We start from the raw sequence: 24,081 nt of genomic DNA, 5'->3' as shown, positions 1-24,081 counted from the left end.
TGTCATTGGTAATTTGATAGGGATTGCATTGAATCTGTAGTTTTCATTTGGTCGTATAGTCATTTTCACAATATTGATTCTTCCTACCCAGGAACATGGAATATCTCTCCATCTGTTTATGTCATCTTTGATTTCTTTCATTAGTGTCTTATAATTTTCTGTGTACAGTTCTTTTGTCTCCTTAGGTAAGTTTATTCCTAGATATTTTTTTTTTTTTTGTAATGGTGACTGGGATTTATTCCTTAATTTCTCTTTCTGATTTTTCATTGTTAGTATATAGAAATGCAAGTGATTTCTGTGTATTGATTTTGTATCCTGTAACTTTGCTAAAGTCACTGATTAGCTCTAGTAATTTTCTGATAGTATCTTTAGGGTTTTCTATGTACAGTATCATGTCATCTGCAATCAGTGAGAGCTTTACTTCTTCTTTTCTGATCTGGATTCCTTTTATTTCTTTTTCTTCTCTGCTTGCTGTCACTGGGACTTCCAGAACTATGTTGAATAATAGTGGTGAAAGTGGACACCCTTGTCTTGTTCCGGATCTTAGGGGGAATGCTTTTAGTTTTTCACCATTGAGAATAATGTTTGCTGTAGGCTTATCATATATGGCCTTTACTGTGTTGAGGTAGGTTCCTTCTATGCCCATTTTTTGAACAGTTTTAATCATAAATTGGTGCTGGATTTTGTCAAAGGCTATTTCTGCATCTATTGAGATTATCATATGGTTTTATCTTTCAATTTGTTAATATGGTGTATCCCATTGATTGATTTCCACATATTGAAGAATCCTTGCATCCTGGAATAAACCCAATTTGATCATGGTGTATGAGCTTTTTGATGTGTTGCTGAATTCTGTTTGCTAAAATTTTGTTGAGGATTTTTGCATCTGTGTTCATCAGTGATATTGGCCTGTGGTTTTCTTTTTTTGTGTTGTCTTTGTCTGGTTTTGGTGTCATGGTGATGGTAGCCTCATAGAATGAGTTTGGACATGTTCCTTCCTCTGCATTTTTTTGAAAGAGTTTTAGAAGGATAGGCATTAGCTCTTCTCCAAATGTTTCATAGAATTATCCCGTGAAGCCATCTGGTCTTGGGCTTGTTTTTTGGGAGATTTCTGATCACAGCTTCAATTTCAGTGCTTGTAATTGGGTTGCTCATAATTTCTATTTCTTCCTGGTTCAGTCTTGGAACCCAGGTTATCCATTTTATTGCCATATAGTTGTTCATAATAGTCTCTTATAATCCTTTGTATTTCTACACTGTCTGTTATAACCTCTCCTTCTTCATTTCTAATTTTGTTGATTTGACTCTTCTCTCTTTTTTTCTTGATGATTCTGGCTAAAGGTTTGTCAATTTTGTTTATCTTCTCAAAGAACCAGCTTTTAGTTTTATTAATCTTTACTATTGTTTCTTTCATTTCTTTTTCATTTATTTCTGCTTGGATCTTTATGATTTCTTTCTTTCTACTGATTTTTTTTGTTGTTGTTGTTGTTGTTCTTCTTCTTCTTCTTCGTTTTCCAGTTGCTTTAGGTGTAAAGTTAGATTGTCTGTTTGATGCTTTTCTTGTTTCTTGAGGTAGGATTGTATTGTATTCCCTGTTAGAACTGCTTTTGCTACATCCCATAGGTTTTGGGTTGTTGTGTTTTCATTGTCATTTGTTTATAGAAATTTTTTTATTTCCCTTTTGATTTCTTCAGTAACCTGTTGGTTATTTAGAATTGTGTTTTTTAATCTCCATGTGTTTATGTTTCTTATAGTTTTTTTCTTGTAATTGATATCTAGTCTCATAGCATTGTGTTTGGAGAGGATGCTTGATATGATTTCAATTTTCTTAAATTTACTGAGGTTTGATTAGTGACCCAAGATGTGGTCTATCCTGGAGAATGTTCCATGTGCACTTGAGAAGAAGTTGTATTCTTCTGCATTTGGATGGAATGTCCTGAAGATGCAAATGAGATCCATCTCATCTAATGTATCATTTAAGACTTGTGTTTCCTTATTAATTTTCTGTTTTGATGATCTGTCCATTGGTGTGAGTGGGGTGTTAAAGTCTCCTACTATTATTGTGTTACTGTCAATTTTTCCTTTTATGTCTGTTAGTGTTTGTCCTATGTATTGAGGTGCACCTATGTTGGGTGCATAGATATTTACAATTATTATGTCTTCCTCTTGCATTGATTCCTTGGTCATCATGTTGTGTCCTTCCTTATCTCTTATAATCTTCTTTATTTTCAGGTCTATTTTGTCTGATATGAGGATTGCTACTCCAGCTTTCTTTTTCTTCGTATTTGCATGGAATATATTTTTCCATCCTCTCACTTTCAGTCTGTATGTGTCTTGAGGTCTGAAGTGGGTTTCTTGTACACAGCATATATATAGGTCTTGTTTTTGTATCCATTCGGCCAGTCTGTGTCTTTTGGTAGGAGCATTTAATCCATTTACATTTAAAGTAATTATCGATACATATGTTCCTATTGACATTTTCTTAATTGTTTGGGATTGATTTTGTAGATCTTTTTTCTCCTGTTGTATTTCTTGACTATATAAGTCCCTTTAAAATTTGCTGTAAAGCTGGTTTGGTGGTACTGAATTCTCTTAACTTTTGCTTGTCTGAAAAGTGTTTTTTATTTCTCCATCAATTTTGAATGAGATCCTTGCCAGGTACAGTAATCTTGGTTGTAGATTTTTCCCTTTCAGTACTTTAAATATATCCTGCCTTTCCCTTCTGGCCTGCAGAGTTTCTGCTGAAAGATCAGCTGTTAAGTGTACGGGGTTTCCCTTCAGTGCTACTTGTTGCTTCTCCCTTGCTGCTTTTGTGTTCCTTTGTGTTTAGTCTTTGTTAGTTTGATTAGTATGTGTCTTGGTGTGTTTCTCCTTGAGTTTATCCTGTATGGGACTTTGTGCCTCTTGGACTTGATTGACTATTTCCTTTTCCATGTTGGGGAAATTTTCAATTATAATCTCTTCAAAAATTTTCTCCTACCCTTTCTTTTTCTCTTCTTCTTCTGGGACCCTTATAATTTGAACATTGGTGCACTTGATATTGTCCCAGGGGTCTCTGAAACTATCCTCAGTTCTTTTCGTTGTTTTTAATTTATGCTGCTCTTCAAAAGTTATTTCCACCATTTTATCTTCTAGCTCACTGATTCACTTTTCTGCTTCAGATATTCTGCTATTGATTCCTTCTAGAGTATTTTTAATTTCAGTAATTGTGTTATTTCTCTATGTTTATTCTTTAATTCTTCTAGATCTTTGTGAATTGATTCTTGCCTTTTCTCCATTCTGTTTTCGAGGTTTTTTATCATCTTTACTATCATTATTCTGAATTCTTTCTCAGATAATTTACCTATTTCCTCTCCATTTATTTGGAGTTCTGTGTTTCTAGTTTGTTCTTTCATTTGTGTAGTATTTCTCTGCCTTTACATTATTATTATTTTTAAACTTATTTTGTGTGAGATCTGCTTTTCCCAGACTTCAAGGCTGAATTCTTTTTTCCTTTTGGTTTCTGCCCTCCTAAGGTTGGTCCAATTGTTTGTGTAAGCTTCATATGGGGTGAGATTTGTGCTGAGTTTTTCGTTTGTTTGTTTTTCCTCTGATGGTCAAGGCTGAGTGAGGTAATCCTGTCTGCTGATGGTTGGGTTTGTATTTTTGTTTTGTTTGTTGTTTAGATGAGGCGTCCTGCACAGGGTGCTACTGGTTGGGTGATGCTGGGTCTTGTATTCAAGTGGCTTCCTTTGTGTGAGTTCTCACTATTTGATACTCCCTAGGGTTAGTTCTCTGGTAGTCTAGGGTCTTGGAGTCACTGCTCCCACTCCAAAGGCTCAGGGCTTGATCTCTGGTCAGGAACAAAGATTCCACAAGTGGTTTGTTATGCTTTAAAAAGGTTAAAACATATACCAGAGGAACCCCAGACCAATGGCAGTTACAAAGTCAGGCAAATAATAATTAAAATAATGGAATATACACATATACATGTATACCCATAAGCAAAGTCAAAATAGTCCAACAAAAATAAAGTACAGTACATTGACCTGGCGAACAAAGGAAATAAAAAATTATAGTTACCAGTTACGAACAAGACTAACTAAAGCACAAGCTGGAAAACAATAAAGCAAGGTGCCATGTGGGAAAAAGAACAGTAGGAAAGGCAAACAGAGATATAAATGTACAAAAATGCAATAGGCTTTAAAAAATTAAAAATTTCAATTATGAAAAAGATAAAATAAAAAAATAATGAAAAAAAAGCAAGAAAAAAGAAAAAAAAAAAAAAAAAGGAAAACTCCACACAACTGCAAAAGCCCAAATTAGAGACAGAGGTTTATACCAACAATAAAAAATGTGACTGAGGAAAAAAAAGCTTGAAAACTTAATTAGATTTCATAGTGCCAATAAAATCGGCAACTACAACAGAGGGGGGAAAGAAAAAGGGAAAAAAAGAGAGAGAAAGAATCCAAAAGAATCTACAGAACAAGTCAAAACATAAGAATAAAAAATATTTTTCTTGAGTCACTCCTTTCCATCGCTGGGAGTCACAGTCCACCTCACCTCCCTAGGATGCCTTCCAACACGCTGATTTCTGGATCTGCTGTGGGGGCAGCTCAGATTCTAATCTGGTCCTCCTCCTCTGTGTTCTTGCCTCCAGTGTCCGCAGATATCAGAACTAGTGCATTTTCTTTTGTGGGAGCTCTCAGTGACCTTTTATATATTCCATAGACATAGAGTCTGGATAGTTGATTGTGTGGATTTAATCTGCAGCTTGCACAACTGGTGGGCAGGTTTTGGGTCCTCTTCTTTAGCCACACTGCCCCTGGGTTTCAGTTGTGGTTTCGTCTCCACCTCTGCATGTGGGTCGTCCACTGGGGTTTGCTCCTGAGGCTGCCCTGGAGGACTTGGGTTTGCCCCTGTGAGGAGGGCCAGGTGTGGAGGTGGTGGAGCTGCTTGGGTCGCAGGGGTTCTGGCAGCACCAGGGACTCGGGGGAGTTGGCGGCTAGGGCGGCAGGAAATACAGTGCTCTAGAAGGACATGGCAACCAGTATTGGCCAGTACGCTCCAGTATTTTAGCCTGGAGAAGCCGCCTGACAGAGAACCCTGGCAGGCCACAGTCCAGAGTCACAAAGAGTTGGACATGACCGAAGTGACCCTGCATGCATAGACACAAGACTCTTTGTCTGTGGCAGCTCTGCCCCCGTGAGGGTTGAGCATGAGAGTGATGCAGCTACTTGGCTTGTGGGGACCCTGGTGGCGCCAAGTGTGCAGGGGCATGGACTGCCTCCGCCACAGGAGTTATGGCCCCATTGGAGTCTTTTTTCAAGCCTGTTGAGGCTGGCGATCAGAAGGCCTCTTTGGCCAGTCTTTCTCTGTAGCTCCACCCATTCAGGCACTTAGAGGGCTCGCTTGCCTGGGGTCCTTCTCTGTTGTTTGGCACGTCAGGCACATAGAGGGGCCCCTCAGGCACATGGAGTCCCCCTGGCTGTGGTTCAGTGCTTCAGGTGTTTGATGGGCCAGCCTCTCTATTGTTCAGCTGCTGATGCTGGCCTGTGGGGGGAGAGAGGCCATGGTGATGGCTCCACCCCCTACGCATGACTCAGCAGTATCTCCTTGCTTCCATGGCTGCATGGCTTTCCGCCACAGGCATTTCCCACCACAGTCTCCTCCCTCACCTCCCCTCAATCCATCTCTCCACAGTCAACAGCAGCCCTCGCCCTAGGATTGCTCCACAATCCCTAAACTCCAGCTCCCAGCAGCTGCCCCCTCCAGGGCACCTGCATTCCTGTCCAGGGTATGTATGGCTGCAGCAAGGACTGTCTGATTCTCATTTCATTCAGGCTGCCACAGATCAGCTGTTTCACTCTCAGCCTTAAATGTTTCTCCTCTGACTCAGACAGTTGCCCTGGTGTGGGGATTGGATCCCTGCTTCAGTTCCCCCACCCACCAAGGGAAGGTCCAGTCCTACTAACACTCCTGTTTTTCCCCCTAGTTCCTTCCTTCTACTGAGTTTTGCGTGGTTCTATATATTCTTTTCTGCTTGTCAGGGTCTCCTGTCCACTCTCAGCTGGTGTTCTGCATGCACTTCTGTGTCTGAAGGTGTGTTCCTGATGTATCCGTGGAGAGAGATGTACTCCATGTCCACTTACTCCTCTGCTATCTTGTTCTGTTCTACACCTACTTTCCTAAGAAAATAATCTATGGATATCACTTCTTCAGAAGGGAGCTGAGGGTACAGCAGGTATCTGGAGAGTAGACTCTGGTAGAGCTATAAAGGAGGAGAGTGTTGTCCAGGAGATGAGAACAAGAATGTGGTAATAACATTATATAGCTTAAAGATTGAGTCCACTTTTATCTGTTGACAGCAAAGGGCACAATCAGCAAAGAATAGAGGGTGACAGATGTTTGGGGCTCCCCCAGCATTTTGTTTCAGAGGTTTATGTATCTACCAAGCCTATGCCAAAGATTGCTGTAAGCATTCAATAAAATAATACACAGGAAGCTATTTATCAAGCCTGTAAAAAAACAGTATCAGGGACCCTTGTACACATAAGAGATGTTTATACATGCTCACCAGAGTGAGGCCGCTCCCAGTGGGCACTGAGGCCAGACCTCTGTTCCACCAGGCTCATCACAGATGCACTCATGCCGTCTTAGGGCCCCAAGAAAGAATGCCTCCATCTCCTTTGTCATAGTCTGTAAATGGATGTCAAGGTGGTGTTGGCTGGGCCCCTCTATGTCAGTGTACAGAGGGATTGTTTCCACAATTTTTATTTACAAATCCCCCCATCCCCTCACAGGGCTGAGAAGGCAAGTCCAGTATTCTGTGTACACAACACACAGAACCACTCCTTCTCTCCAAACAAAGGGCTTGACCAGCAGGTTGGTCTCATCATGGGCACTTCTCCAGAAGAGTTCCCTCCCAAAGGTTTCTCCAACTTCAGCAAAAAGGGTGCTGGAGGGCAGCCCCTGAAGTTGAACAGACTAAACCCCAGGTAGACCTGAGTCACTCATGGACTCAAGGGCTCAAACTCTTCTTGTATGTCCATGATTAGCACTGGGTGTCTGTATCATGGGGATGGAGAGGGAGGATTCCTCATTATTTGCACTATTATGTGCAGTTTAAAAAATATATTAATTTTATAAACAGAGAAGATTTTTCAAAAAACACAAAGAACATAGACTTCAGAATAATCTATTTGAAGAGGTTATAGTTTTAAAAGTAGGATGATTTATCATCCCCTAGGGTGGTGAAATGTAACCCTTCAAATGAACGGGATGACCTCCTAATTATAGATCTCTATGAACCACTTGGGTTTCTGTTACTCTTCTCTCTCTGGCTCATTTCTAAGCCAGAGATAGCAGGACTCTGTATAAGTTACTGAATATTGAATTTATTGAAACACTGACATTGGGGTGTCTTTGAGTTTCAGGTTGAAATGACTTTCATATAGGTCCCATTTAACAGTGGTTGATCAAAAATAGCAGTCTTCACTTTAATTAAAGTTGTATGTAATTTAGGAAAAGAGTTACAAGCTAGGGTAGTTTGACATAGATATAAATTATCCTCATTGAGCTTCTCCAAATTTATATCTGCTCCAAGACTTGAAGCTGTATAATAGAAGTTTCTTTCAGAGTTATTTTAGTTCATTTCAATAAAAAAATGAACCATGTATAACAAAACATTCTTGGAAAGACAGAAGGGATTCTTGGCATTTCAGTTGACATTGAAAGAACTAATGAGCTTTGCTACTGATAATTTTTGCAATCATATTTGCTTCAAAGAATGATAATTAATGATTCTTAGACACATATATCTTTCTTGTTTTTGTTTTTCCTGTTGAGCACCAGAGTTTTCCTGGCTCGTACCGCAATATGCTAAATAGGCTGGCTCTACTTTTTATCTGCATATTCTGTGGATCTGGTGGCTCTGAATCCAAGTCACTTGAATAATATTGGAGACCAAAATTTCCTGATGAACATATATTGTATATAGCCAGATATTGCCAGCAAGTAAGGGGGAAAAGGCTAATATGGGAGAGCAGTTGGGAGACTGCAGTCCTGCAGGCTGAGTGTTCTACTGGCTGCAGAGAGCCAAAATCCTCTGGTATGCGGTCCTCACAGCTGAGGATGAGGGCACATCTTAGTGTGTTAACCATTAACCATTTTGCATCCTGCAACTTTACTGAATTTATTTATTTTGAAAGTTTTATGGTGTAGTCTTCAGAGTTTTCTATATACTATATGATATTGTTTACAATCAGAGACAATTTTATTTCTTCCTTCCTGATTTGGATGCCTTTTCTTGCCTAATTTATCTGGCTAAGACCTCTAGTATTATGTTGAACATTGGACATCCACCACCAAGGAGGCCTACTCTTGCCACTCTCATTGTCTTTTCATTTTGAGATGGTTTCCTTTGCTGTTGAAGTACATACCATCTATACCCAACTTACTTGAGAGTTTTTATCATGAAAAGATGTTGAAACTTGTCAAATACTGTTTCTGCATCTATTGAAATGATCGTATGATTTTTATCCTTTGTTCTATTAATGTAGTGTATCACATTGATCGATTTGTTTATGTTAAGCCATCCTAGCATCCCAGGAATAACTCCCACTTGATCATGATATATGTTCCTTTTCAATGTGTTTTTGAATTCAGTTTGCTAATATTTTGCTGAGGATTTTTACATCTATGTTCATCAGTAATTTTCTTTTGTCTCAAGATAGTTTTGATTTCACCTTTGATTGATTTGGTTTTTCAGGGGCATTTGTGTAATCTCCATAGATTTGTGAATTTTCCAGTGTTCCTTCTGTTATTTATAGTTTTATAACATTGCTATTATGGTTTCAGTCTTCTGCAATTTGTTGAGATTTGTTTTGTGGTCTAATGTGAACCATCCTGGAGAATGTTCCATGAGTGCTTGAAAAGAATGTATTCTGTTGCTGTTGGATGAAATGTTCTGTATATATTTGTTAGCTTATCTGTTCTAATGTGTATTTTAAGTCCAATATTTTGCCACTGATTTTCTGTCTGGATGATGCATCCATTTTGAGAGTGGGATACTGAAGTCTCCTACTATTACTAAACTGTTGTCTGATTTTCCCTTCAAATCAAACATATTTAGGTGCTCCAATGTTGGATGCATAAATATTTGCAATTATTAAATCCTATTAAAGAATTGAACCCTTTATATAATTATCTTCTTTGTCTTTTATTATGGTTTTTGATGTAAATTATATTTTATCTGAGATAAGTATAGCTACTCCTATTCTGTTTTGGTTTCCATTTGCATGAAATATATTTTTTCCATTCCTTAACTTCCACCCTGTATGTTTACTTAAAGCTGAAATGAGTCTCTTGTAGATAGCATATACTTTTCTTTTTACCCATCCAGTCACTCTGTATCTTTTAGTTGGTGAATTTAATTTATTTGCATTTAAAGTAAGTATTGATAGCAAAAAACTTAATGATGTCTTATTAATTGTTTTCTGGCTGTTTTGTAATTCCTTTGTTCTTTTCTTACAGTCTTCCTTTGTGAATTAATGATTCTCTAACTGTATGCTTTAACTTCCTTATCTTTATCTTTTGTGTCTACTGTAGGTTTTTTCTTTATGGTTACCATGAGGCAGCCTTCCATAAGAGATCCAGTAGTTTTTTTTTTTTTTTAATACCTTTATTATTTATTTATTGGCTGTGCTGCATGGTTTGCTAGATCTTAGCTCCCTGGCCAAAGTTTGAGCCCTGGTAGTAAAAGCACTGAGTCCTAACTGCTGGACCACCAGGATATTCCCAAACGTCCCATGGTTACAGCAGTCTGTTTTAATCGGATGACAACCTAACTTCAATTTTATATAAAAATTCTATCCATTTACTCCCCTCCATTTCATGGGTTTTTTTTTTTTTTTTTGACTGAGCACATACATATTTATTTCTAGAGTTCAATTTTTTGGCCAGTATTTTACTATGAAAAGACTTTCAAGCATACATTAATGTTGAAATAATTTTACACTTTACACCCTTATAGTCCATTTCATGTTTTTGATGTCATAATTTACATCTTTTTATATTGTGTCCATCAACAACTTGGGGCTTCCCTGATGGCTCAGCAGTGAGGTATCCGCCTGCAATGCAGGAGACTTGACTTCAATTCCTGGGTTGGGGAGATCCCCTGAAAAGTAAATGGCAACCCACTCCAGTATTCTTGCTGGAAAATCCCATGGACAGAGGAGCCTGGCAGGCTACAGTACATAGGATCACAAAGAGTCGGACACAACTTAGCAACTAAACCACCACCACATTAACAAATTATTGTAGCTATAGCTATTTTTAATGTTTTTGTTCATTAATCTTTATAGTAGAGTTAAGTGATTAACATACCACCAGTATGTATATTATAGTATATTACACCAGTATATATTATTACTTTAGAATGGTCTCAATTTGACTATATACTTACCTTAACCAGTGTGCTTTGTATTTTCATGTGTTTTCATACTACTAGTTAGTATTATTTCATTTCACCTTGAAGAACTCCTTTCAGCATTTCTTGTAAAACAGGTCTGGTGATGGTGAACTCGCTCAGCTTTTGTTTGTCTGGGAAATCTTTATCTTCATTCTTGCCTTCATTTCTGAGGGACAGCCTTGCTGGTTAAAGTATTCTTGGTTTGAGTTTTCTTTGAGAACTTTGACCATATCATCCCACTCTCTCCTAGCCTCTAAGATTTCTGCAGAGAAATGAAATGGTTCACTGACATCCTTTGTCTTGCCTGAGCATTCCTGCCCCGAGACACCCGTCCTTTCTCAGGAGGATGGTGCAGTCTTGCTCTGTGCTGCCCACACTCCACACTCTAGAGTCGGCAAGCCTGCTCCGTAGAACCAGGGAATTTTTGCCTACGACCAAGTGTGGGGAATCAGGGGCACCTTCTTGAGAGAATACTGTTTGGCCTCTGTGACTTTCAGGAACATGATTATCAGGGATGGAGAAAGAGGATTAATTTGCAGTTAGGGAAAAATGTAAATCATGATATAACATTTCAAAACTCTCAAACAGAAAGGAGAACAACTATATCTGGTTCTGTAAAGGTAGTATTTATTAATTATAAGAATATACAAAGAAAAAAGAATATATGAGAACTTATTTATGGCTAATTACCACATGCACTACTGTTTATGTATGCAGGTAATTTGTGTCCAGTAAATTTTGTTGTAAGTTTTACTGGATTGTACTGTTACACAAATAGTAATAATAACATTATTTTTACTGAGCTCCTTCTCAGTGCATGTATCAAGCTAATAACTTTATGTAAAGCATTTTATTTAGCCTCATACTTTGCTGTCAGTCTTTGGTTGCTTATTGAGCATGAGCCATCTTTTATATTTTAGGAGAAGCAAACTACCTTTTTAAATAAAAGAAACTTATTTTATTTTTTGTTTGTTTACATTTTATAAAATACTGGCTGGATCCTAAAACTGTGAGTCCTGAGTACAGACCCGTTGTGTATGTTTCATATTTAACAGAACTTTTACTGTCAAAATTCTGTCATACCAACAAAAATAGATTTTTATGGGATTGCCCCCAAATTGTTCCTGGCCTCCAACAGTAAGCAATTGAAGAAAAAGTTTGATGAGAGCTGGTTCATAAGCATTCCCTCTTCCTTTCTTTCTCCCGCCATCCTTCCCCTCTTGTCTTCTCCCCTCTCTTCTACATCCTTCTGTTCTCCTCCCCTTCCACCCTCCTCCCTTCTCCTCTCCTTCCACCCCTTTGTCCTCTCCTCCTCTCCACTCTCTCTCCTCTCTCCCTGCTAAGTCTGGCAACACCCATTAAATTGTCTCAGGTGCAATGTGGAGACATTTGGGAAGGGAAACATTTATAAATGAAAGCAAAAAGTTTCACGCTTCCTCACATTATTCTGGAAAAGAACAAAGGTTACCAATTTTAAGTTTTACAATATCCTGAAAAGGCGCATATTTCTCTGTGGACAGGATGTCCAGCTGTGGTTTATTGGAAATTTAAGATTGAATTTAGTTGAGGCTCACTGGTTCTGTTAACAAAAGGAATTGTATAAAAGGTCTCTATGACATGCTGTTTCCTTCATGGGTCAGCAATTGGTTCCACAGTATGTGTGATGACTTGGACACCAAACAGAATTCTCTGGAAGGTTTGTAACCCAGGAGATTGCATTTCAGAATGCAATTTCTGTTCTCTGACCTTTATGAAACAGAAAGACACTGAGAACTGATGGTATGAAAGTTGGAAATTCATCAGTGTGAGCATTCTTCTAATGACACATTTAAAGCTTGAGGGAGTTTTCAGGAAATTTTTATGTGAATAGAATCTACATTTGAGAGGAAGACACATTTGACAATGTGTTATGAGAATATGTTAAATATTTTATGGACTGTTTATATTGATTCGACAATCAATTTCTTTTGGTGAAGAGTCACAGTAAGCAAACGCTCTTTGTTATGTCCTAAGAGACAGAATTCTCATTTTAGGAATAACTGGCTAAGAGGGCTCCACCCTGCAGCATCTCCTCCATCTCTAATCATTTGAAGGGCCGTGGTATAGCGGGGAACGCACAGGTGAGAAAGCTGGATGTTAGTGTGTCTGTCTCAGACCTCCTGTGTGGTCATAAATCCATCAGCTGCTCTGAGTCTCAGCCTCCCAGTCTGTAAAATGGAATAGTTGAATCATATGTTCTTTAACAGCCCCTTCCACCTCTAAAATGCTGGGGTTCAAAGTGGTGATGACTGGAAGTGCCCTGATAATAGCCCGTGGTGTTGGTCTCTTGTTTTGTGAACTGTAGTGCACGGGCAAATCTTTGTTCCAAAGGCAATGCTGCCTTTTTCAGATACTGCTTTGCTCTCTTGTTTGAGCACTGGCTCACTGTGCATTATATTAATGTCAGATGGAGGCCGAGGCCACATTCAACTTAATTTGCTATTGAAAGGAAGCAAGCTCAAAGCTATTTCCCCCAAGCAATCAAATTCTCTTTGAAATACCCTGCAAAAACTGCCTAGGTAAATCAAATTCATGTTTTGAAGAATATTGTTTTTTTGCATAACCTTTGATTTTGCATATCTACTCCCATAATGTGTCACTGGAGTTCATATTGAACAGAAGAATTTAATTCTATCATCTTTATCATCTTTTCTAAGTTTGAACTGAACGTGGCTTTCCAGTTTTTTTTTTCTTTCTTTTTTTTTTTTTTAACTTTTTCCAAGGCAAATGGAAGTAAATCTTCAAGTGCTAACTTTTCTTTTACATTTAACACATCATTACTACTGATCACCTCCTTTCTGCAGGGCAGTGCTTATATCAGTCCCTCACCAGATGGCCTCTTGAAAGAACCCCTAGCTCCAGGGCTGCTGTGATAGTTCCCAGACCTCTGAGGAATCAGGCTCCACTCAGACATTCTTGGTACTTGCCTTCCTCACTCATGCAAGCCCTCACCAATGCCTTTCTTTCTTTCTTCCATACATCTCAAATCTCTTCACGTCTCTCCATCTCCACTTCTCTTCCCAACCTTCATCATCTCTTGCCTGGACAACAGCCTCCTGGTTAGTCTCTCTGCTTCCAAGCTTACCCACCAATCCATTCTCTACATAGCAGTCATACTGGTCATGTGTTGAGTCATGTCATTCACTTCTGTCCCCTCCTTCAGTGGCTTCCCATTGCATAGACATAAAATCTCAACTTCTAAGACTATGGCTATGGGAAACATCATACCATCTTGCCCAGATCCCTCTAAAAAAGGACCCGTTGCTCTGGCTACTGGGATGCTGTTGATGGATACCTTCAGCTGTCAATCCCTTCTGTGGCAGGGAGCTGCCTTGCCCCAAATCCCACTCTTCCCAGGATGGCTCACATCCAATCACAGGTCAATGCAGTGGGTAAAGATTTGGCCATCTTGGCCTGAAGAACTGTTCTAGCTCCAGATGGAATTGGCTCTAGCTATCATTTGGGCTTGAACCTCAACTCACTTCTTGCTGTGCCCATCTTGCTTCCTTCCTTCCTCCTTTTCTCAGGTGTTGATCCAGAGGGAACTCCGTAATACACATCCTACAAACTAAACTCCATCTCAGAACCCAGCGTGCATCAGTGGCCTGCAAAGCCCTATATTACCTGGTCCTTGCCTACTTCTCCAATTTCATCTCGTGCCTTTGGTGCCCTGAGACACTGCACTCCAGCCTACTGCAGTTCTTGGCTCGTCCCTTCCTACCTTAGGATCTTTGTACCTGATGCTTCCTCTTCAAGAATGCTCTTCTTCCTACTCTCGTTCTTGCTTATCTGTTCACAACCTAAATGTTACTTTCTCAGAGAAGCTTACCCTAGGCCTGCCCTCAACATCATCTTTAACCTAACAATATAAATTAGATTTTTCCTGGTATTCTTTTTCATATTCTGCCCTTTTCCTCCATTAAGCTGTTCACAATTTATGATTATGTATTTATCATAAATGTATAATATGTTCAACAGTTTGTAGCCACTGTGTCTTTGATATTTTTCCCAGTGCTTGGCCCGTAGTAGATGTTCAACAAATATAATGGCTGAATGAATGAATAGCCTGGAGAATGCTTAAGGGAAGGCCTGAATATCTTTAGCCTGTGGCCACTTTTATCCTTAAGATCACTGTTCAGGAAGCTAGACTGGGGAGGGCTGCCCTGGGGCGGGACCAGCACCACCACAGCCAGCGGCTCAGCTGGAGGTTTTGATGTGGGTAAGTACCTTCTTCATCTAGTGGGGAACCATCTGGGATCCGGGCCAGCTGCTACCATGCCTGCCTTCTCTTACTTTCCTGCCTCACTTACCTCCTTTCTCCTATAGATGTCTGCTCTAGTTTTCTATGATCCCTTGTGCTATATGTCCCCACCTTGCCTACCTAGCTTTGTACATACCACTGTATCCACTTCAGTAAAGTCACCTTGTTCCCCTATGTGTTCATAGCCTTTGGGAAGATCCTCTCATCTTAGGCTACACATAGCCTTCCTAAAAACATGGAATCACTATTCAACGCCATTGAAACTTAGACTATTACTTAGTATTTAGGTGTTGTACCCAAGAGAGGCTGAGAAAGTTACAAGGTTGATTGCTTTCAATTCTCACTCAATCCCAACCATTCTATTAAGTCCTTACTGTTGTTATCTCCATTTTATGAAGCTTAGATGATGAAAGTGATTTTCTCAGGGTAAGAGAGGACATTGGGATTCAAACTCAACTGATCTGATTGAAGGGCCAGCCTATAGTCTTAAAATTCCATCTCATTTAGAATATGATCGTATAATTCACTCCATTGAGACAAAGGAGATTGCTTTATTTCCTAGGAAACAGATTTTGTTTTAAATTCTGCTTTGGTTTCTTTCTTTCTTTGTTTTAAAACATAAAGATTTGAAAAAGGAAATCAGAATGACTCAGACCTTAGAGAAATCAGTCTCATTGTGTCATTCTCTTATTAAATTTGCTTTTGAGTTGTAATCTGCTTATTGCGGGGGGTGGGGGGGGGGTTGTCGTCCATGGTCATGGTGAAGCCATTCCCACTTAAGTCCTCTCCTCCTCAAGGGTGGAGAGGATCAGGGAAGAAGCAGTGAGCTCCCATTGGTGCTGATTTGATGGACAAGAGCAGATTGAGGAAAACAGGTCTGTTTTTTTTTTTCATTTTCAGCCATCTCTTGCTCTCTTGTATAGTAGCTTTGGTTACCTTATGGAAAAATGCCATCTGCTTATAAAAGCATATAACACTGACATATAAAAGTGTTACTGATGTGTTTAAACATGTAGCAGGTTTTATTATAAAAAAATGCTCATGGTTTGTTGGTTTTTTAAAAAATATATCTTACCTATAATGTAATAGTTTATATACTAATTTTTCTCAGACATGGTTGAGATCTGATATCTGATTTTCTAATATAAAACCATGTATTCTAAATTAGATACTCCAATGTGAATTAGATAAAAATTTAAAACTTCATTTTGTCCTTGCTTTTGAATTATAAAAATTAAAACAACAAAAAAGGAAGTTTTTCACCTACCATATTGGTAAAAACTTTACCCAGCTTTTTCATCAAAAATTGAAAATGTTTAGTGTCTGGTACTGATTAGAATGTAGGAGAAGTATGTTCTTTTATGTGGTGGAAGAGGAGGGAAGTGTCTCTGAAAGTTGACTGGACAATTCCATTTCTTGGAATCTACCCTCCGGAAATACTCATGTGCAGAGTAACTGATGTATAAATCATTATGGCATAATTTTAAATACTGCAAAACTAGAAACAACCATCAATAAAGGAAAGGGTAATAATTATGGGTTAATTAAGGGTGTAATTATCAATACTATAGATAGCATCAGTTCAGTTCAGTTCAGTTCAGTCGCTCAGTCGTGTCCGACTATTTGCGACCCCGTGAATTGCAGCACGCCAGGCCTCCCTGTCCATCACAAACTCCCGGAGTCTACTCAAACCCATGACCATCAAGTCGGTGATGCCATCCAACCATCCCATCCTCTGTCGCCCCCTTCTCCTCCTGCCCCTAATCCCTCCCAGCATCAGGGTCTTTTCCAGTGAGTCAACTCTTCACATGAGGTGGCCAAAGTATTGGAGTTTCAGCTTCAGCATCAGTCCTTCCAATGAACACCCAGGACTTATCTCCTTCAGGATGGACTGGTTGGATCTCCTTGCAGTCCAAGGGACTCTCAAGAGTCTTCTCCAACACCACAGTTCAAAAGCATCAATTCTTCGGTGCTCAGCTTTCTCTATAGTCCAACTCTCACATCCATACATGACCACTGGAAAAACTATAGCCTTGACTAGACGGACCTTCGTTGGCAAAGTAATATCTCTGCTTTTTAGTATGCTATCTAGGTTGGTCATAACTTTTCTTCCAAGGAGTAAGCATCTTTTAATTTCATGGCTGCAATCACCATCCACAGTGATTTTGGAGCCCAAAAAAAATAAAGTCTGACACTGTTTCCACTGTCTCCCCATCTATTTCCCATGAGGTGATGGGACCAGATGCCATGATCTTAGTTTTCTGAATGTTGAGCTCTGAGCCAACTTTTTCACTCTCCTCTTTCACTTTCATCAAGAGGCTTTTTAGTTCCTTTTCACTTTCTGCCGTAAGGGTGGTGTCGTCTGCATATCTGAGGTTATTGATATTTCTCCCGGCAATCTTGATTCCAGCTTGTGCTTCTTCCAGCGATTCTCATGATGTCCTCTGCATATAAGTTAAATAAGCAGGGTGACAATATACAACCTTGATGTACTCCTTTTCCTATTTGGAACCAGTCTGTTGTCCCATGTCCAGTTCTAACTGTTGCTTCTTGACCTGCATAGAGGCTTCTCAAGAGGCAGATCAGGTGGTTTGGTATTCCCATCTCCTTCAGAGTTTTCCACAGTTTATTGTGATCCACACAGTTGAAGGCTTTGACGTAGTCAATAAAGCAGAAATAGATGTTTTTCTGGAACTTTCTAGGTAGGTGATCCCAAAAAGGAGGATAATTGCATTGGAAGAAGTTTTTACCAAGGACCAAGGGGTCTGAGGCCCACCTTGGGATCCCAGCCTGGGAGTCCTAGAGCAGGAAGTTGATGCCCTTGAGTATTTAGCTTTGAAGGCAGTTGACTCCCAAATCTATCCCTCCCAAACCTGACCTCTGTCCTGCTCTGGCAATTGCGCACAGCCTGTATGTACCATGTCTGTTCAGGTCTCCATGCCTTCACTCCATTGTCCCTCCTGCCTAGAACGTCTTTCCTCCTCTTGTTCACCTGTCTTCCTTTGTCTTTTAGTTCAAGTCTGAATTCAGGTTTGTCTCTTCCAACAAACCTTCCCTTGCTTCTGCCTTATTTCCACCTAAGGTCACTTCCCTGGGAACTGAAATTTAGTCCTATAATTATCATCCCATGTTGAAATTACATGTGCAAAAATGTTTCCACCTCAAGACTGGAAGCTCCCTAAAGAGCAAAACCTTGCTTATTCACCTGTATGATTCCTAATACCAGTACTAGCATATAATAGGTATTAGCATATAAAAGGTATTAGCATATAATAAGCATTCTATATAAGAAACGCTGGGTTGGAAGAAGCACAAGCTGGAATTAAGATTCCCGGGAGAAATATCAATAACCTCAGGTATGCAGACGACACCACCCTCATGGCAGAAAGTGAAGAGGAACTAAAAAGCCTCTTGATGAAAGTGAAAGAGGAGAGTGAAAAAGTTGGCTCAGAGCTCAACATTCAGAAAACTAAGATCATGGCATCTGGTCCCATCACCTCATGGGAAATAGATGGGGAGACAGTGGAAACAGTGTCAGACTTTATTTTTTTTGGGCTCCAAAATCACTGTGGATGGTGATTGCAGCCATGAAATTAAAAGATGCTTACTCCTTGGAAGGAAAGTTATGACCAACCTAGACAGCATATTAAAAAGCAGAGACATTACTTTGCCAACGAAGGTCCGTCTAGTCAAGGCTATGTTTTTTCCAGTGGTCATGTATGGATGTGAGAGTTGGACTATAGAGAAAGCTGAGCACCGAAGAATTGATGCTTTTGAACTGTGGTGTTGGAGAAGACTCTTGAGAGTCCCTTGGACTGCAAGGAGATCCAACCAGTCCATCCTGAAGGAGATAAGTCCTGGGTGTTCATTGGAAGGACTGATGCTGAAGCTGAAACTCCAATACTTTGGCCACCTCATGTGAAGAGTTGACTCATTGGGAAAGACCCTAATGCTGGGAGGGATTAGGGGCAGGAGGAGAAGGGGGCGACAGAGGATGGGATGGTTGGATGGCATCACCAACTCAATGGTCATGTGTTTGCGTAGACTCCGGGAGTTTGTGATGGACAGGGAGGCCTGGTGTGCTGCAATTCATGGGGTCGCAAATAGTCAGACACTACTGAGCGACTGAACTGAACTGAACTGATACGTTTATTTAACAAGCATACTGAAATAATATTTGGCATTTTCATTCACCTGTGTCTTCAGGTTTTGTTTTTGTTAGTACCTGATAACCTTTGCTTTGACGGGACTAAAATTGTTTCCTACCAGTTAATGGTCTTCTTGGTTCACAATGAAATTTGCAGGCCATGCACAATCCACAGAGACTCTAATATCTCATAGACAAGAGCTTCTGCCACACTTGATTTACTTCTTAATGGGTGTGTTTCTTATTTCAAAGTGTGACTGCCCTTCTGCCTATTAGAGTTGCCTTGTACCAAACCATTAAAAGAGAGTTAGAGGAAAGGGCAAATAATCCTATAGTAGTTACAGCACTACTTCATGATGAGAAAACAAGATTGGAAGGTTTAATGACTAAATGGATTTAAATTGCAAGAGATTCTTAATCTTTTGTTACTTTTAAATGAAGTGGATAACCCTTAGGTCACCAGAGTAGTTTTCAAATGTAATTTTGTGTTTGTTTTTTAATTACTTTTCTAAGACCTACAACTGTTTTTTCTTTTCTTTTTGTTTTGTGATTGATTGTAATCTTTCCCTTTCTTCCTCTTCTCCATCCCTCCTTTCTTTTCTTCCTTCCATTCCCCTCTCTCTGGTTCCCTTCCTTCTGTACTTCATACACTGATAGACTTTTACTTTTTAGAGCAGTTTTAGGTTCACAGAAAAATTGAGAGGGAGATACAGGGATTTCCCATGTACATCCCTCTTGCCCCCTACATACACAGCCTCCCCCACTATCAACATCCCCCACTAGAGTGTTGCATTTGGTACAGCTCATGAACCTACATGCATTCTGCGGTGGTTCATGTAAAAGGAGAGGCATGTGATCTCCGCTTCTTTCCTCTGCCCACAAGGTAGAATTTAGGTGTGATGGGCAGAGCGGGAGCAGCGGTGCTGGACCATGAGACAGACGCTGTGTGCTGAGAACGGCCCAGCCATGAGGCAGAGAGAACCGGGATCCCAGCTCCATGGAGCAGCTCTGAGGGCTTCAGTTGCCTACCTCAGTCGGTTCTGTGACTGAGAAAAAAAGTCTGACTTGTTTAAGCTCTTGTGTCTTTGCCCTTTTCTACAACTGGACCTAAACCTGTATCCTAACTGGTACATAAATTCCCATCATTCATAATTTGTTTCCGGGAACTAAAGCATAATGCCAGCACAGGCCTAGGAGTGGAGGGCATTTGTGGAGACAGGGATCCTGCTGTTGCTGTCTCTCTGTGCGACCCCACTGACTGCAGCCTGCCAGGCTCCTCTGTCCGTGGGGATTCTCCAGGCAAGAACACTGGAGTGGGTTGCCATGCCCTTATCTAGGGCATCTTCCCAACACAGGGATCGAACCCAGGTCTCCTGCTTTGCAGGCGGATTCTTTACCAGCTGAGCCACCAGGGAAGCCCGAATGATTCCTCTATCCCTCTCTTTATCCTCCTCACCCTTCTCTACCTGCTTTAGCAAGAGAACTTTTCATGGCTACCAAAGAGGTCTGTGAAGATGGAAGAATTAACTTATTTGAGTGGAAGTGTATCGGTGTTTTTATTTATTGAAAACATGGTGCATGACATGAATTGTAGCAACAAAACCCAAAACCAGAGAACTAATTCCTATGGTTGACTAAGGATTTGGAAACTGCTTACCTACTTACTTTAATGGTTTGTCCACATCCACTTTTGCAGCTTTATGAGTGTAGTATAGCTTAATTCATGTATCCTGGGAAGTTAGTATTCAATAATCAAGTGGTTACTAATGTTTTCATTGATATATATGTGTCAGCAGGCCAACTGAATTGCTCCCTGTTGATTGAATAAACAGATGTTTGTTACTGAAATTCTCATGCTGGTCAAGATGGGGTATGTAGACACTAGCCCATCTCTCTGGCCACAGCTAAAACTTGGGACAGCATCGAAAAGGTAATTACTGGAGGACTCTGAAAAGTAAACAATAATACAAAAATAGAGACTGAAGTCAAAATTGATTAATAACCTGTAGGAAGAATTTCATGGTTTGGGGTTTTGTTTGTTGTTGTCGTTTCTCTTTCTCTTTCTTTTGACTGTTGACTTTGAACTGAGGGCAGGATGACATGAGCAATTATGCAGCAAGTGTTGACAGAAAAACTGGAAGAAGTCATCTCTTTCTATCCAGAGGACCAGGAAAAGGGACCCATGCGTTCCACAAAGTAAGAGGAAAATTCTCGTTTCCCATGTTTTGTATTTTTCCTTTTCTAGTTATGACTCAGGGCCTGCCTCATTCATGGCATTGCACTGCCACCTCTATGATAAAGTCGCCTTTATCCCAAGAGAATACTAAGTTCTGGGCAAAAGGAACTAGGAAAAGGGGGTTGTCCAAAGAGTGTGAGGAAATCCCCTTATTTTCTCTGTCTCCCTATTTCCTTTATTCTGAAGGCAGTGTCGGTTTCACGGAACTGTAGAAAAAGCACAAGAGGCAAGCACTCCATCCTTCTGACCAGAGGAACTGGGAGAAAACAGGTCACTGTGAACCAAAGTGTGGCTGAGACACCAGAGAGAAAGGACTGGCAGTGAGGATCCCTTGGGGCTCATCTGCATGAACCAACTTTAGGTCCAGGCTTACATCCAAGGTGGGCACGTGGAGACAAGGCCCAAAGAAACAGCAGGGCTCCCAGAATAAACTGCCCGGTGGGACATTGACCAGGTCTAACTTCTGGGTCTTTGCCATCCAGACCCAAACAGCATATTGAAGACTTCAGAAATGAACTGATGTTAGAACCCACGGAAGACAAGATAGACTTTACAGTTTAAAACAAACCAGGTTGATTGTCTGCTAAAAAAATTACCTTCTCCAGAGGATTTTTTCTTGCAGTTTCATTGAAATATAATTGACATGGCATGCTGAGTGTGCGTGTGTGCTCAGTCGTGTCCCAGTCTTGGCAACCCCATGGACTGTAGCCCGCCAGGCTCCTCTGTCCACGGAATTTCTGAGGCAAGGATACTGGAGTGGGGTGCCTTTTCATACTCCAGGAGATCTTCCTGACCCAGAGGTTGAACCTGTGTCTCTGGTGTCTCCTGGCATTGGCAGGCGGACTCTTTACCACTGCACCACCTGGGAAGCCCACAGCTGACACATGGCATCGTATAAGTTGGTTTCCCAGATGGCTCTAATGGTAAAAACCTGCCTGCCAACGCACGAGATGTAAGAGACACAGGTTCAATCCCTGGGTTGGGAAGATCCCCTGGAGGAGGGCAGGGCAATCCACTCCAGTATCCTTGCCTGAATAATCCCATGGACAGAGGTGCCTGGCAGGCTACAGTCTATAGGGTCTCAAAGAGTTGGACACAAATGAAGTGACTGAGCATGCACTGTTTACGTTTAAGGTGCAAGGCATAATGATTTGACTTATATCATTGAAATGATTAACACTATAAGTTTAGTGAATATCCATCATCTCATATAGATATAATATTAAAGAAATATTATATTTGTGATTTACATTATATCCCTGGTACTTACTTATCCTATAACTAAGGGTTTGTACCTTTGACTGTCTTTATCCAGTTCCCCCTGCTCAAACCCCACACCCCACCTCTGGTAACCACAAATCTGATCTCTTTTTCTGTGGATTCATTTATTTGTTGAAGTATAATTGACCTACAATACTATGTTAGTTTCTGGAGCATGATGTCATGAGTCAATATATCTGTATATTTCAAAATAATCTCCATGATAAGTCTAGTTACCATCTGTCACCATACAAAGATATTACATAATTATTGACTGTATTCCCCACACTGTACATTTCATACCCATGACTCATTTATTTTGTAGCTGAAAGTTTGTATTTTCCTCATCAATTTCTCTCATCCCTTTATTTTTCTCCCCTCTGATAACCACTTCTTTGTTCTCTGTATTTGTAGGTCTTTCTGTTTTATTGTTTTGTTCATTAATTTGATTTTCAGATTCCAAATATAAGTTAAATCATACAGTATTTGTCTTTCTCTGAGTGACTTATTTCATTTAGTGTAATTCCCTCTAAGTTCACCTGTGCTGTCACAAGTGGAAAGATTTCATTCTTTTTTTATGGCTGAGTAATATTCTGTGTGTGTATATTGTTGTTTTGTCACTAAGCTGTGTCTGGCTCTTTATGACCCTATGGGCTGCAGCACGCTAGGCTCCCCTGTATGGACATATGTATGTGTGTGTGTATATACATATATATATACACACACACACACACACACACACACATTTTCTTCATCCGTTCATCTGCTGATTGGGTACTTAGGCTGCTTCCATATATTGGCCATTGTAGATAATTCTGCAGTGATAGGGGTGCATATATCATTTCTAATTAGCATTTTCATTTTCTTTGGATAAATATCCAGGAGTGAAATTGCAGGTCATATGGTAATTCTAGTTTCAGTTTTTTTGAAGAACCACCATACTGTTTTCCATCATCAGTTCAGTTCAGTTCAGTTCAGTCACTCAGTCATGTCCAACTCTTTGCGACCCCAGGGACTGCAGCACGCCAGGCTTCCCTGTCCATCACCAACTCTTGGAGCTTGCTCAAACTCATGTCCATTGAGTTGGTGATGCCATCCAACCATCTCATCCTCTGTCGTCCCCTTTTCCTCCTGCCTTCAATCTTTCCCAGCATCAGGGTCTTTTTCAGTGGGTCACCTCTTCGCATCAGGTGGCCAAACTATTGGAACTTCAGCTTCAGCATAAGTCCTTCCAGTGAATATTCAGGACTGATTTCCTTTAAGATTGACTGGTTGGATCTCCTTGCAGTCCAAGGGACTCTCAAGAGTCTTCAACACCAGAGTTCAAAAGCATCAATTCTTCAGTGCTCAGCTTTCTTTATAGTCCAACTCTCACATCCATACATGACTACTGGAAAAACCTTAGCTTTGACTATATGGACCTTTGTTGGCAAAATACTATCTCTGCTTTTGAATATGCTGTCTAGGTTGGTCATAGCTTTTCTTCCAAGGAGGAAGCGTCTTTTAATTTCATGGCTGCAATCACCATTAGTTTATTTTTTTATTACTAATCTTTTATTTTTTCATATCTCACTCAAAGTATCTTGAAAGATCCAAGTATGAGATTGGTTGAGTCTGGCTGGGGATGATGCCTTCATTTCCATAGGTGGGGAGAAGTGGCCTTGGGTTTCTCTTGGTTTCTTTTGGAC

The 24,081-nt window shown here is 40.2% G+C and overlaps 1 long non-coding RNA gene across 1 annotated transcript; it reads left to right on the top strand.

Moving 5' to 3' along the window:
- Positions 1-15,596: 15,596 nt before the first annotated feature.
- Positions 15,597-21,753, top strand: LOC122704723. Its single transcript, XR_006343918.1, has 3 exons — positions 15,597-15,625; positions 20,992-21,093; positions 21,320-21,753. It is a non-coding gene; the product is annotated as an uncharacterized LOC122704723 (long non-coding RNA).
- The last annotated feature ends 2,328 nt before the right edge of the window (positions 21,754-24,081 follow it).

This window comes from Cervus elaphus, chromosome 12 (assembly GCF_910594005.1).
Source record: "Cervus elaphus chromosome 12, mCerEla1.1, whole genome shotgun sequence".
Taxonomy (NCBI): Eukaryota; Metazoa; Chordata; class Mammalia; order Artiodactyla; family Cervidae; genus Cervus; species Cervus elaphus.
Note: the sequence above shows the minus strand (reverse complement) of the source record. Positions and strands in the feature narration are given on the sequence as shown.